The 13,382-nt window shown below is 39.0% G+C and overlaps 1 protein-coding gene across 3 annotated transcripts in view; it reads right to left on the bottom strand.

Moving 5' to 3' along the window:
- The window catches only part of Glurib (Glutamate receptor IB), a 104,169-nt gene that overhangs the window by 71,098 nt on the left and 19,689 nt on the right, over positions 1-13,382 (bottom strand). The window lies entirely within an intron of this gene.

Below are 13,382 nucleotides of genomic sequence, written 5' to 3'. Positions count from 1 at the left end.
GATCGAGCGACCATCATATGATGGGTATAATCTCATTGACCATTATCCGTGGTCTTCCACAAGGCACAATAATACCGCAAAAGTGTCAGCTTGCGGGACATACTGAACGCCTGCTGGATAGATCCGTTTTTATTAGCACACGTAGAGACAAAAAGGATTATCAATAAAAACAGCGTATGTGGCGGTCGAGCTACACACAAATCTAAATTTGATTACCACGTTAACAAAGTCGCTTTTAATAACGCGGGATAAACGATTGAGTAGGGAAAATTACAATGAATGGAAACGTAATATATTTCTTCGTCGATTTACGTTAATATTGAAAATCGAAAATGTTAATTCTTTTAACTTTCTTTCATATTATCCTTTATAAAATTACATTCAATTCTTTTTATTTTAGAAAACAATGAAAACACGACATTTTGGCATGTAAAAATTGATGTTGTTTAGAGCTGTGGTCGTTCAGTGCACCGTGTCAATAATATTTTTTTTAAATTCAATATTCAACGTTAAATCAATATTGAAGTTTTATTGGAATTCAACTGAAAATGGTAATACATAAAAAAATAACAGATGGTACATTAATGTTGATAGAACAAATAAAAAGAGAGCTAAATTGAGGTCATATACGTGTAATTGTGATTGTTACGCGGTATTGTATTGAATATGATTAATACGATAATTTAAGCATGGTGATGTACGCGTGTGTATGTTGTTTTTAACCGCGACGGTCGGTATACGTCCGAGATAAATGGCGATGATGGACAAACGCGATAAAACGTATAGAAGAACGGGACCATCTCGGAATAGGTGGAAGGAAAAAGGGAGAGTGACGGAGATAGGATATCGGTTGCACCGATTGCGAAGGTGAGGGAAGATCCAAACGATTGGAAGCGATCCAAAGGGAAGGTATGCGGCGGATAAAAGAGTGCTGGGCTGGAAGAAAAAGAAACCGGGAAGGAGCTGTGGAAGCTGCAACCCCTACAAGTTAATCGCTAAAGAAGAAACTGACAAGACTCCGTGGCCGAAGATTTTTGCAACGTTCGTCTAAATGACCAAGAAACGTCGGTATTTTCGATGCTTAATGCGAATAACATTGCGGCCTTGCGCTTACAACAAGCCATTGTAACTCGATAAATGTGGTCGGCCACTGTTTATCATTTGACTTACGTTTCTTTCCCCTTTATTGAAAAATGCTATTTAAGCATTTTGATTTAACTTAATGTTAAACATCTCTGAAATGTGTCCACATCAATATCTATATTTAGTGTCAAGCAACAAAAAGTATTTTATATTTAAAGATAACTTGAATTTACGTTTATTTAAATTTAAGAAAAAGAAAATACTTGAATTTTATTTTGAATTTTGTAGAATTTGACAAAGAGATATAATAAAGAAGATAGCAATTTTAAGGCACCATTTTATACAATAAATTACATTTATGGCTTCCACCTTCGATTAAAAAGGAGAAAGCTTTTGTGGCCGCCCCATTAAGCCTACAAAGGAAATTGCGCATACCCAGAGGCGGTGGCTTATTAACCATTTCGTTGTTATCATTACAGTACTCGTGTATAATTTCAAGTTACGCGCAGCCTACTTTATTTTAATTATTCTTTTATGCTTGCCCTCACGCTCAGCGTTCGTCCAGCGGGCCTGGGGTGAAAAAGGAACGAAAGGAAAAGAGGAGGTAGGAGAGACGGGCGCCGTTTTTATTTTCGTTGTTCTGCGGCTACCACGTGTACGTGCAGTAGAGCAGAATTCAGAGATCCGGCGGCACGGCGGCCAGCATTTATTGTGGCCACCCCGAGGGTGCATTTATATTCATAAGCATAATGGGGCATCGTGATATATGCGCCCGCGCCTTGGTTAAGAATGTCCCTTCGCTCTTTCGTCATTATTAATTCCGCGTACCGTCGCGGCCGCTCTTGCCAACGTTTCCCGACGACCATAAAAATACGCGCTTTTATTATTTGACTAAACGCGCGCGCGGCAAGGTTCCGCTCTAATCGTAAGTTGTAACTGACGGATGTTATCTCGAGGAACATCCGCGAACAGTATTTCCCTCAAGGACCTGTGCACCTGTGCACTTCGTACTTCGCCGTGTACTTGTTACGTTCCTGCCTCATCCGGTTGTATGAGTTATACTGTAGTTCCACGCGTTACTACACATTTCTCATTAAAGTATCGAGTATATTCCATAAATTTTGCATTGAATTTCGGAAGTATAGTCTTTAAGAAATTTCGAGATTTTTGCCCTATGAAAATTTAATTAAATGCTGCCCTTTTCGCAACTTTTGAGATTTCTCCATTAAATGGCTCAAGTTAAAGGAGTTGAAATAAAATTTATTTTATGAAAATATATGCTAAAAATTGATTTAAGTTTAATTTTATGTGTAATGTAAAACACAATATTTTTTAAATAGATATTATAATGTCATGCATGTATGTGTATTATTCATGAAATTAATTAAACTTAAAAATGCCACGAAAGTATTTAACAGAATAAAAAGAAGAAGAAGCAGATATATAAAATGATCTTTATAGCTTATATATAGCCAGAAGAATGCATATAAAAAAATATTACTGAATTAATAAGTTCCTAAATTTTTGGTTATAAATTTGTTTTTCACAACACCTCCACGGAAAGTTAGACTTTCCATGCCTGTAGAGAAGGGCGAAAGTGGCCAATTTCACGCCAGGGCTTACTTTCCTCCCTAGGGAAGAAAATTGATACTTTCCACCCGGTATAGCGGAGCCTTCGGCTCGGGCGGCAAACTTCACACTCGTCTGAAAAACGCTACTTTCTCCCCTTGGTGTACAATATACTATTTAGAATTTCGAAGCACTTGAGATTAATTTCGCGAGTCACTGCACAAAATTTTAAATAAAGTATATAGTAGCATCTTGTCCGCGTAAATTTCTTTTCAGCATACATAATTTTCATTAAAACTATTAGTTGACGGAATAGTTATAAGATAACTCGTTAAATTTTAAATTTTAATCAATTTTCTAGATGCTGTGGCATAAACTTAAATAAAAAATTACTTGCTAGTCGAATGCAAAGTAATATATGTATAATAGCTCTTAATAATAAATTCAAAGTATATATTAATTTTCTTAATTACACCAACAAGTTATAATAATTTTCTCAATATAACAATTAAAATAATTTTTTTTAATTATAACAATATTGATAAAGATATTTCAAAGCTTTTTGTTTTTCTGTAAAGAAAAGATGGTATCCATTGTTTTATCTGAACAAATAATCGCGAACGAGAGTTTATATTTCTCTAAAGGTATATTTAGAACTGAAATGTGATTAATAAAGCAAATGGCAATATTAGATGTACAATAAAAGAAAATAATCTTTATCATTCTCTAAAATTAAATATGTTAAACATAATTTTCTTAACATATTATTTGAAGATTTTTATACCTACTCCTTACGATGTATTTCATATAGAATAAGCTTAGGTATATGAAATATTGCGATCTCGACTGCTCGCGCTGGTGCGTTTATCATCTTATTTGTTTCGATATATCGTAGAAGTTTCGAATCGATACGCAACTCCGTGTATGGCGCACAATGAGCATACCAAAGTTGCGTCAAGTATGCGAAAGGGATGCTCGATCAAGTAGGCGGCAGATGGCCGCAGTATTATCGACTCTATGTATTGGCTCATGACTGAACAAGTTTAACGTCTATTATTATACTAAATATATCTACTCGCTGCGCAGCCAGCCTGGGTCAGGCTAATGATGCCGGCAAACTTTGCACGCTGTACGGATAGGTGCTACATACACATGCAGATGATACTTCCACTATCTAACTTCGTTGTACATATGCACAGTTGATGGTAAGACACACGTTATCTAGCGGTCAGAAGATAAAATAGGTGTGATAATAGTATGCGCAATATAAAATTTAGATTTATTAAGAGCGAATAGCTCTAGTCATCTAAGCTCCATGTATACAGAAACGATTGTTATACTATTTCCTTGCTCTTCGACTTGAGATTCTTCGCATAATAAATAATTAAATAATTTATCGATATTTAACGATAAATAAATTCTATGTTTCGTTCTTTTTACTAATGAATCAGTTCTCAAGTCTCGTACGATTTTTGCGTTAAAAGTGTTAAAAGCATTGCTGTGTAATAAACAATTGCAATTCAACCTTGTAGGTGAGAAAATTAATCTAAATGAACGTCAATAGCAGGAAGTAAGTTTGTTCGAATCCTGATCTCGATTCGGGGGGCAAATCCCTTCTTTGCTTAGTTTATCTTTTGTTCCTTTTAAGTCAAAAAGTTCCAGAAGGCCATTTCATAACTTAGAGACAATCAACGGGAACGTTCACCGGAGAGAATACTCGGCAGGCAGACTTGAATATCACGGGTGAAATTATTTTTTACTCGCAAAGTTTCAAGTGCCCGTCATAATGTAACCGGGCGGTCCTCAACTGGGTCGCGATGATGGTGTCAGCCACCTTCAGCAGGCAACTAGACAAATCTCATGGCTCCACTTGACGGTATGTAAGACTTCTCCCGCGACAGCAAACTTAGCAAGATTGCTTACGTTGCCGTACTTTAACCTTGGACGCTATAATTTCTTGCCACGAAGATATCTGTATCTTTCAGAAAATGTTATTATAGATGGTAGAGAGAGAGAAAGAGAGAGAGAGATTTGATAATTAGATTTCCACGGTATACAGGAATAAAATAATCAAGTCGTTTTTTTTGCCACAGCAATATGGGAAACGCATATCGCGTATATTCTATTCACTCCTTTTATAAAAGGTATGTTAAATTTGAATCATCATGTATATAACTTAACGATACAACGGACGCCGGCAATTATATCAACATTTTCGAATCTGCGACAGGCGCGTGAATACTCCGCAGATAGATACTTGTACATGTCGCCGCATTATATTTAGCAACTGGAGAACAACTAATTCCAACTAGCGTTTACGAACCATTTAACTTGGTAACTTGTTCTATCACGCATGTTTCTATTTGTCCTTTAGCAGTCGCGGCGCCCGGTGTGTAGATGTATCGGAGTGCGCGGAGGTGCGATGCAAATACGCGGCGGGCATGCACCGACCTTATCAGAATTATCAGAACACTGTTTCCTGGCCCTCCCCGTATCCGTATGAAGTTTCGCGTGCACAATAGACAAAGTTTCCGCGACCCAACGATTATCTCGATTTGAGCCGGCACGCTTGGCGGCGCATACGAATTCTATAGAAATCGCTAAGAGCGAGGAGATATTCCTAAGTGGTCGTAAACTCGCGCGCGCGGAGGACCGCACGCATGTTATCATATCTAACAGCGGTAAGCCACGATCATTGCGCTAAATAAAACTAGATTATGGACACTAACGAGGGCGTCGCCGTGCAAAAATTGAACATATTTTCAAGTTTCTCATGACGCGCAATCTTACGTAAACGCTCATAAATCAAATACAGATCGCGTCAGATATTAAAGATTACGGCGATAAAAGCCAGCGTGGTATGATGTTTCCAATTAAAACTTGAAAATACACGCTAATGAGGAAATACAGACTTGCGTAGAGTTCGGATGGAAAATTGGGTCAGACCACTCTAAAGTTTGCCGGGATCGTATAAAAATTTCCTATACTTATACCCATGTGTTCTTGCCGTCACGTTCTTTTTACTTCGACACTTCCTCCTACTTTTTTCCTGCTAACGCGTTCATGGACCTCTCATCGTCTTTGTTTCTTATCCTGCATCCACGAAGAAAACGCTCTAATTTAATTTAATTCAACAGCAATTATTAACTGAGCCACCGGCCATTATCGCGAAACGAATCAGAACTGGACGTACATTTTCGTTTCTCCGGGATCTTCCGGGCGTGGAGTTTTCATTTCGACGGAAGCTAAAAGTCGCGGCAGGAAGTAACCATTATTCTTCTCGGACGATATGTGGAGGCGTAATAACGTCGAGGAATTTTCCGAGGACCGTCCGATTTTCTCGCCCTGCGGTCTCTGGTCTCTCTCAGCCCACGGACATAGTTTTTTCCTCTCGTTTCCTGGTGAGGTGAAACTTTCTATCTCCCCCCCCCCCATCCTGTTCTTCCGTCTTCAAACACGCCGGCGTAAGGATTCAGCTGTGCGTGAAAGCAGACGGGGCACGAAGTCGACGAGGAGGAGCTTGGGAGGAATCTTATTGTAGTGGGATTTAAGAGAATTCAGCACGGCACGAAATTCTGAACAGGTCTTGGTCTTGCTTAGAAACGCGCACTTCGCGAAACACCTTGCGGGCATCTCGACAAGGGTCTGGCAAAGTGCGTTGACGAGGGTGAAAATAGCGTTTGTATCGACAACTGGAATAAAGAGCTTGCGATTGTTGCGAGTCCTTCGCGCCCACGTTACGTATCAGACATATTATTACACGTATACGATTTTAACAATTTATGTCACTCGTATTACAATAATAATACTAGTGTTAAAGATCAAGTTATAAAAACGTGATTTTCGTGACTTAACATTTTTCAAGAAAAATTGAAAACTTTGGAAACATGTATCAGCTTTGAAACTTGTTCCAAAATTCTTTTGTGCAGCTTAACACTAGAACTACCGGAGAGGTTAATCTATATTTATTTCTATCATCTATGTAATTTTAATAAAAATCAGGGAAAATTTCAGAAATTAAGATGTTTTAAAAATGAGTAATAAATCATTAAAAAGTGTCAAACGGTGTCACATTTTGATCTTCTTGGTAGTTCTAGTGTTAATTCCTGGAAAATAATCGGTTTCGCGGGAAGACATTCGACCCGGTTATCGTGACCGGTCGTTCACTCTTCTGTCTCGTTTTCCAGCAGACCGGACGCGGTAAGAAATATTCTGTACCTGACAAGGTTTCAATGGTAAAAGAAGGATATAGGGTAGCTTGTCTAAGGAAGAGCTTAGACAGGTTATCGTGATTTAGATGGAAGACTATTGTACGTACCAAATTGTCCAAGTTATTTTTCAGTCGCGTGGCGAATCATCGATAGTGTGGCGTTTGCGCCTGTCGCAATTTTCTTACCGTACAACCAGCGTCAGCGAATTAAGGTAAACGGCATTTTCGTTGCGTAATCATGTAATTAAAATGCTAGTTGGCCCCGTTCGGCGACATCAGCCCCCGCACGGTCGCGCAAACGAAATTCCTTCAGCCATCGTGGCTCTTTTATGCGTTATTAAACGAAGTGGAACCGAAAACATCTATTCTCTCCCTGAAATTTTCTATTACTTTCCACTTCGCCAGTAACCTCTTAATTAATGTATTCACGGACCATTCATATCCCTTTCTGTAACGCGCGCGCTATATAAAGCTCAGAGAACTTATGATTCTTGAAGAAAAGAAAGGTACATTCTCCAAAGAGCAAAGATAATTTTGCATAAAATTAATGCCACTTGTTCTCAAGTGTCCCAACAAATCATTGTTAAGCCGTAATTACGCGACGACCTATAAACGTCATTTATACCGGCACCAGCCTAAAGTATACTTACAGAGCAGTGTCGCCCAACGTAAAATACATTGTCATGTACGTTGTCACACGTAGCCGTATAAAGTCGCATTCAACAGGATTTTTGGTAGGTCATGCATAAAGTTGTCATAATAAAGTGAGAACTACGTGAGAGCACCAGGCGTGAAAGGGAAACTTCAGTTGAACGCGCAGTCGTTAAATAAACGTAGAAAATATGAACATACGCATTCATGTAATAGAAATATTATAGTAAAAGAAATTTTCGTCATGTTAATTAAGTTGTAGATCTTTAATAAGTTAATCGAAATGTGCGCGGAATAGAAACGTAATAATAACATTTTCACGTTGCATTCACTGTGTGTTCAGATAAAAATAAAAAGTAGTAATTGTATAGAATATAATATAATAATATATAAATCTGTGTCGTCTGTATTATATTCTTATTCTTTTAAGATTCTTATAAACTTTAAATTATTAAAACTTATAACCTTTGGAATTATTTATTTCTTGACATTTATTTGGTAAACGGAGAGATACATTTTTAAGTATACGCTAGAGAATTTCCGTTATACATGATAATGGTGCATTTCAGCTCGTGAACGAAACTTTCGATTCTTTGGCGAGGTGATCGCGCCGAAGATTAATCACACAGTGACACTAGTCGAACCCAGCGCGTGTCGCGTTTTCTCGAGACAAACGATTGGTGGTGGCCGTATTCGTAGATTCTATCGCCTCGACGATAAAACCGTCGGGTCTCCTTCGCCATTCTATTTGTAAGGGCGCACCCTCGCTTTTACCCCTTTTCTCAAATCCTCCCTGTTCAATCGGAACTGGCCCTTCCTTGCTCTCTCTCCCCCATTCTCCTCATGATGTTTCCTCTCATTCCTCCTCTTCTCGGTCCCTCCTTTTTTTCGCTTTGCACCTCGAAAAGACCAGCAGTCGGCTTGCTACAACGGCCTGGGGCTGCAATCGGATTTGTAAGCTCGCTCGTGCGAGGAGAAATGCGTCTGCACGTATACACGTACGGACATCGACAGTAAGTAAGCCGAGCGAATCATTGAGCCGTAACACACGTCCTCTGTCGCGGGAGAAACGATCCCTCGCGTCAATACGTAGTTCTCAGGTAAACGCCAATTATTGCCTAGAAAATACGAATTTCTTTTGCTAAATTTAAGGTAGAATCAGACCGATTTAATATTCGTATTTGCGATATTATTCGTACTCTCGGTCCACAACCATTTATACACTATCCTATTTATGAGAGATTTTGCCGGATTCATAAACTCGATTGGATTTGTAAATCTCATATGACGAGTTCTCGCCGTAATGGCATTAAACAAATAAATGAACACGAAGGCAATTTGAACATGGCGTTTAAGCGTGCATGGCTATCTACTTTAAGATTAAAAATGGTTGCGAATACAGATTAATGTTTATGCACACACAAACGATAGAGAAACGGTATATTTTGAAAACTCTTCCGAATAAACAAAATATTTAATTAAGAATGCTCTTTGTAATAATACTGTGAATTTTAATTCGATACTTAGACTTTTAATTCAGACTTATAGATTTTTATAAAATTAAAAGAAGTTTTTTAATAGAAAATAAAGATAACTCAAACAGTTGCGTCTCATTTTGCGCATGTTTTTCCATAAATAGGTTTGACCTATTTTTTTTATTTGTTGCAACACATCTGTACAAATTTAATTAGTCAAGTGCTCTAATCATAGATACGATCTCTCTAACCGCATACGTGTCGAAGAGCATTAAACTGGGTGACCAATTTGATCGTAAACGCGACGGAAAATCAATCTTAGTTGAGTCATGGCCGCGAAAGCAAACCTTGCTCTATACCTCTTAGTATCGTGAACACTTTGATGAAAGTTTAATTAGTTTACTCGGGAGGTAGATAATCGTGATAATCGCGTAAATCCAATTTACATATTTCTTTATCCCTATCCTCCCTCGTCTCCCCCGTCTAATTTTCTCTCTCGTATTGTTTCCAATCGCTAGTATCGAGCTGTACGTAACCGCACAAACAAGGTCGGATTTGCAAACTTCGAATAGAGGAATATGTATGATCCTGTACATAGGCGAACATCAAACGCAGGTAAATCTAGTGAGCCATTTAACTGTGAAGAGCAGGAGCTCGACTTAGGTATCGTGGCTTGTGAACGTAAATAGATAACCCAGATATTACCTCATCTCCACAAAGGTACTGTTTATTCGCGTACAAAATGTTCGAAATAAAGCTATAATGGTGTACAAATGTAATATATCGATGATACGTGCACGATCAATTTCACCGAAGCGGGGCCCGCGCTATCACTTAACGGCGCGAAATTGAATTGATGAAAAGTTAATAAAAAGATATTGCATTGGGCGAGAGGAAACTAAAATTTTGACCACGTACCTCTTTGATGTGGGATTTAATTAAACGCGGTCGTTAATTTTTGGCTTCACCTCGTACATGCGGTATCATTTTTCCGCGGTTTATATTCTTTTACAGGTGAAGAGGTAATATACCATTTAGTACGCGAGCTCACGCATGGGGGTTTTTATAAATTCACTTTGTAGCGGGAAACATGCGCGACTCTAATCCCAGACATACCAATGGGCATTAAAGTAGTGAAACAGGGCCGTCGTCATTTGATGCCGCGCGCATCATCCTGCTGCTAAAGGAACAGGAAAAACGTGGATTCGCATGCAAATTCCAACACCACACTCTTCTTTTGACACTGATTTTCCTCACTCTCCCGTTCTCTCGTTTCGCACGAGATCTCCATTTTTCGTATTTATCTGCATGTAAGTACGTGGATACGTTGGATATGTAGCGTACGCGTAACACGAATAGATCTGTCTATACGCATCAAACATATTCCCCATTTATCACGGATCTCTCATCGCCTTCCGTTTCCATTTCTGAAGCGAGCTAATGCTTCTTTATCCGTTCCTTTAGCACTGAGTAATCTCCGACTATTTCCCCCCTCCCCCCCCCCCCAGCTAGTTGACAGGCAGTCGAGGAGCGGTGAGAGGTGATTAGCATGAGAAAGGTTCTTTCATTTCCAACATATATGTCACGCGGTATAGGATAATAAATTCTCCATTCGGTTAACAAGGAGTATTATGTTTACCCGTGAAATATGTGCAAGTACGTGAAGTGACGTAAAGCCGTGAAATATTGATCGTACGCCCAAAACTCGAGATGACATTATCGCGCGCAGATATATCGCTGAAAACTGGTGAAATTGGGCTTTCCAAAAATTATCGCGGCTGGTCGCGGAGGGTCGGCGAGTTCGAAATCGAATGGCCGAAATTCTCGATATCGGCGCGGACATACGTAGGGACCCTTACAAGACCGTTATCGGCGTCGTTAAATCGTTGAGTCTAATAGCGATTTCGATATACTTGGGGATCGTGTCCCGGTCCCCATCGCCGGGATATCCGCTCGCGAATCCGGGTCCAGCAGACACCCTCTTTCGTGACCTGTCGCAGGATTTGCCGCCCCAATAAAAGGATTAACGGAACGAGGGTTAATCCTATTGGAAGGACCGCTCTCACACTCTTCGTGTTCTTCCCCTCCCCGACCGCTTCGCTTCATCTCTCTATCCGTATTACAGTCCCGCTGCTCTACCTATATTGCTGTCTGATTAGTGGCTCTGTCCCGTTCCATTGGTCAGGAACTTCGACGCCGATAACGAACAATTATTTTCGTTTAAACTGTAACCTCGTACTTACCTATCGCTCCAATTTCGATTCGACGCGAGATCATTTATAACGTAATTTAACAATAAATGAGCGTAGTAATGGTCAAACGTTAATTATCAATTACTGATAATTTTATAACTAATAAAAAATTTGGAAGAATAACCATTGAAATCATGTTTGCAATTATTTTAAAATAATTGCATTTAATTTTAATTATCCTTTCAAATTTTTTCTAGAATGTATAATTGTATAATATATATAAGTATATAAGAGAAGATAAATTGTTAATAAAAAAATAGCCCCATCTCTAAAACATGACCAATATATTTATATTCAAAATGTTAATTTTATTTCGAGCCAGAATATAATTTTATTAATCTAATAGAAATATAGGATATAAGTAGACTGTATAGGAAAGATATATATATGCCATGTGCAAATATATTACGTATTCGTACGTTACATGTACAACTGTAATATGAAGATACAAGATTATCGTCTAGTTGGTGCGACGCGAAATATATGGCGGCTAGGGTCGAGGAAGTTTTAGAGAGAATCTATAGGGATAGGATCGTATATCGAAAAACGATTAAGAATAACCAAACCGGGGCGAATATGAGCCAGCCGTAAATTTTCCCAGCAGGATTTGTTCCATTAAATGTGGGGATTATTATTATCGAGGAATATTCAGGATTTCGGACGGTTGATCGATTGTGTCGTATTATGTTTACAATGACAGGAGTCCCACGATACTGCGCCGGTTAAACTAACGCTATCATGGTTTAATTCGATTTTAATTGTTGTGATGCAATACATGTAATCCATCTTGATAATGTATGCTTGATGAGAGGTATTCGGTTTGCATAGATCCATAAAATTTTTAATAAATAATATTCGAAATATTTGACTATCCTCCTCTCCCCCTCGGCAAAATTGTTTATGCTGATGAACAGTTTTTAAAAATATTCTCTCGATATTGTAACAATATCGCTAAAAGAAATATTAAATCGAATCGGATTGTGACCGAACAATGACTTTGTCATCGTTCAACAAACATTCACTTTTATTCCTACAGAATAAGCAACGAGGTAAAGACTTCGCGCGCCGCGCGCCGCGCGCAAGGCAATACCGTTACGTGCGACTCCGGTAATTCGTATCGATTGATTCTCGAGGCGCTCGAGAGCTCGGCGATGCCGATTTTAATTTTGCGCGTTTCTGAGCCAGTTGTCGAAGAAAAGAAGTCGCATTGGCACGAGGGCTGAGGGCCAAGGTGGAGAAAAAGTGTCGCGATATTTTATGGGAGAAACTCTTCGTTCCTTTCCCGTTTTAAAGCCGCCTCTTACATTTTTTTTTCTCTTTCAATAGCTTCACTCTCTCTTGCTCTCGATTCTGTCTCCGTTGCTGTTTTTTTGCCTACTTTCCTCCTACTTTTCTCCTCGCTCTCTCCCTCGCATCTCTCGTCGACGCCCTCGAAAAGCTCTTTCTGCTCCAGATATTCGGGGCCGGGGGAGAGAGCGGGCGGTTTCGGTTGTAGGTGGTTTGTGAATTACGAGACGTCGCGGAGAGAACGCGAATAGCGTGGAAATTGTACCGAAGCGATAATCCAACGTTCGGAATGTACGTAGTTACCGCATGCACGGTGATATACACGCGCGCGCGCGCGCACATTTCGCCAAGTGTAAGAAGATTATAACTCGCGCGTACGTGAAAACAAACGACTCGAAGGTACACACGTAATACATTTTAAGTCGCGTAATAGAATCAGGCGTACATATTGCCGCTCACGACTGCCATTTTGATTTAAGCGTATACCTAAATCAAATCACTCGAAACGCAAGCAGTCTTTAATTAATGGTATAGGAGGAAAACCGCGCGTATGCGCGCATTATCGACAACGTGTCTGACTCATTGTCGGTATTTAGCTTAATTCGGAAACTCTACATAAGAAGTTTATTAAAATATAAATGGATACGTTGTACAAAATTATTGGTATGTAAAAAGTTATTTTATACAACGTATACTGAATGTCTAAAGAAACTCGTCAAATATATTAGTAGATGTTTTAAATCATTTTTACGCAAGGACGCTGATAGAATTATCATTTATGAGTGCAATAAAACGTTCCATAACTGGAAGAGTACATATTATAGTTTTACTCAACTTTAAAGCATAAAAGAAAAT

The sequence above is a fragment of the Temnothorax nylanderi genome, unplaced genomic scaffold (assembly GCF_030848795.1).
Source record: "Temnothorax nylanderi isolate EJ_2023f unplaced genomic scaffold, tnyl_v1.0 TNYL_tig0001_pilon, whole genome shotgun sequence".
NCBI lineage: Eukaryota > Metazoa > Arthropoda > Insecta > Hymenoptera > Formicidae > Temnothorax > Temnothorax nylanderi.
The sequence above is the reverse complement of the archived record's forward strand: the minus strand, read 5'-3'. Positions and strand labels throughout refer to the sequence as shown.